This window comes from Rattus norvegicus, chromosome 1 (assembly GCF_036323735.1).
Source record: "Rattus norvegicus strain BN/NHsdMcwi chromosome 1, GRCr8, whole genome shotgun sequence".
In the NCBI taxonomy this organism is placed as follows: Eukaryota; Metazoa; Chordata; class Mammalia; order Rodentia; family Muridae; genus Rattus; species Rattus norvegicus.
Genome location: NC_086019.1, coordinates 170,032,042 through 170,035,051, shown reverse-complemented (window position 1 = coordinate 170,035,051; position 3,010 = coordinate 170,032,042). Strand labels below are relative to the sequence as shown.

The 3,010-nt window shown below is 44.3% G+C and overlaps 1 pseudogene; it reads right to left on the bottom strand.

The window, feature by feature from the left end:
* Positions 1–1,140: 1,140 nt before the first annotated feature.
* LOC134484820 (replication factor C subunit 4-like) lies at positions 1,141–2,774 on the bottom strand (annotated as a pseudogene).
* Positions 2,775–3,010: the final 236 nt, after the last annotated feature.

The window sequence follows — 3,010 nt, the reverse complement described above, 5'->3', positions numbered from 1 at the left end:
GGTGAGGGAGCTAGTGAAACAACTGGAGGAGTGGAGAGTAATTGCAACCCCATAGGAAGAACAATGTAGGCTGGCTGGACCACCTAGTGCTCCCAGGGACTAGACTACCATCCAAGGAGTGTACAGGGAGCAATTAATTCTCTAGATACATATGTAGCAGAGGATGGCCTTGTCTAACATCAGTGAAAGGGGAGGCCCTTGACCCTGTGGAAGTTTGATGCCCCACAGGAGAGAGGTCCTGGAGTAGTGGGGCAGGAGAGGGTTGGTGAGCAGGGGAGCACCCTCATAGAGGTAAAGCTGAGGGATGAGAGAGCAGATGTGGAATGGGTGTTTTGAATAACCAGGAAGTGGGATATCATTTGAGATGTAAATGAATGTAATGATTAATTTTAAAAAGGGGATGGAGTGAGGGAACTATATGGAGGAGGGAATGAGAAGGAGAATGAGGTTAGGGTCATCAGATGTAGAGAGAGTAGGGGAAAGAGAACAGAAATCAGCAGAAAGTGGGAGGCATCTCTAGGACATCCCAGAGAACTGGGATGCAAGGAGGTCCCAGGAAATCTATGATGGTAACTCTAGCTATGATACACAGCAATGAAGATACGGAGTGTTCATTAGCCACCTGTTGTAGCCAGGCAGGACTCTCATTGGAGGGATAAGGACAGCAATCCACCCACAAAAACTTTGACCTATTTGTCCTGCTTACAAGATGAGCCGGGACAAAGCTGGAACAGAGATGGAGGGAATGACCAACCAATAACTGGCTCAAATTGAGACACTTTCCATGGGCAAGAAACAATCCTTGACACTATTAATCATACTCTGTTATGGTTGCAGACAGGAGCCTAGCATGACGGAAAATTTCTATAAGTCTCAATCACTTGAGTTGCTCTACTGAGAATTATCTACTTAAGTCTATATCCAATTTTTATTGGGCTATTTCTTTTCTTAATATCTAATTTCCTGAGTTCTTTATATATTTTGGTTATTAGCCTTTTATTCATTTATTTATTTATTATTTATTTCAATTAATTTGTTTATTTATTCACTTTACAGTCTGACACATCCTCTTCTCTAATCCCCATTCTTACATCCTGTTCCCCATTCCTCATCTCTTTTCTTGTACCAATAAGTTCAAAGCTATTTTCCACTTTCTCTTGTATCATAGTTAAAGATGTGGCAGAATCTGGTTGTTTTAGACTGGTTTTTTTCATCATATGTCTTAAAATTGTCTGAGCAGCTGAAGTCATAAAATTTGCTTCATCCCAAATTACAATCTTAGATGGAGGACATGGTTTCCCATCTGGACAACTTACTGACACAGTTAACTGAGAAAAATTCCCAATTTCTTCCCTTTCTGATGCTTGAAGGTTTGCTGTTAGGTTGTTAGTATGAGAGATGTCTCCATTTTTGTGTTTGTTTTTTATTTACTTTACATCCTGATCACGGCCCCCTCCTTTCTCTTTTCTCAGTCCCACCCTTACAAATCCCTCCCCCTACTTCCCTCTTCTCTTCTTGTACTTTCTCTCGGACTGCTTGTATTCCACATTCGTCAGATGCATTTAACTCAAGGACTCTTATTAATCAAAAGAGTTCCAGTCCAAAGAGCTCTCTAGCTGCTGCCAAAATGGATGTTTTGTCAGTTCCAGGTGCTCCACACAGCAAAGATTAGGAAAGTCAGCTCCTTCTAAAGACTTTTTCAGCCCAGCAACCACGTCTTCATGGAAAGCAACTTCATCCACACATTCGGACAGTATCTTTCCACCCGAGGAACTGGTTTGACTTTCTTGGGTTCTCCACTGCTTCCTGCAGAGGCAGGTATGGTTCAGTCCTTGGTCAATTGTAGTTTGGTACTGACGGATGTGCCTTTCAGAAATGCCTACCATGGTTTCTTCTCAAGCATTGCTGTCCCCATTGGTGCTGCGGCTTCCCAATTTCTTCCCTTTCTGATGCTTGAAGGTTTGCTGTTAGGTTGCTAGTATGAGAGATATCTCCATTCTTGTGTTTGTTTTTTATTTACTTTACATCCTGATCATGGCCCCCTCCTTCCTCTTTTCTCAGTCCCACCCTTACAGATCCCTCCCCCTACTTCCCCCTTCTCTTCTTCTTAGAGAAGGGGACTTCCCTCTTGAGTACCACCATACCCTAGGTCATCTAGTCCCAGCAGAACTAGGCACATTCTCCCGACTGAGGCCCAAACAGGCAGTCCAGACAGGGGAAAGAGAACTAAGACAGCCTCTGTACCACTTGTTAGAAGACCCACATGAAGACCAAGCTGCAAATTTGCTACAGATATGTATGGGGTCTAGGTCCAGCCCCTGCATGTTCCCTGGTTGGTGACCCAGGATCTGCGAGCCCCCATGGGTCCAGGTTAGTGAACTCTGTGGTCTTCTAGTAGTGTCCTTTTCCCCTCTAATTGGCTTATGTCTATCCCACACTTCCCGCAAGAGTCCCTGGACTCTGCCTGGTGTTTGGCTGTGTGTCTTTGCATATGTCCATATCTACAGCTGAATGAAGCCTTTCAGAAGACATTTCTGCTAGGTTCCCCTCTGCAAGCGCAGCAGAGCATCATTAATAGTGTCAGAAATTGACTCTGTCACATGGAATGGGTCTCAACTTGAGGCAGTCACTGGTTGGCTATTCCCCAAGTCCCCACTCTTTCTTCATCCCTTCATAATATGTAGGCAAGACAAATTTTGGGTTAAGGTTTTATGGTTGGATTGATTTCCCCCTCACTCCTTTGGAAGTCTTGCCTGGATACGAAAGGTGGCCATTTCAGTTTCTATATCCCCAGCTGGTATGAATCTTAGAATCATTCCCATAGATTTCCATTATCCTCCTCAGGCCCAGACCTCCAGCTAGTCATCAGAGATGCCACCCTCCATCAATTTTCATTATTACCCCCCCGTCCTCTCTCATTCTCCCTCCCAACATAAAATTGCCATCCACATTCCCCTCCTTATTCCTCTTCTAACCACTTCCCCTCTCTCCATCCACCTCCAATGACTAT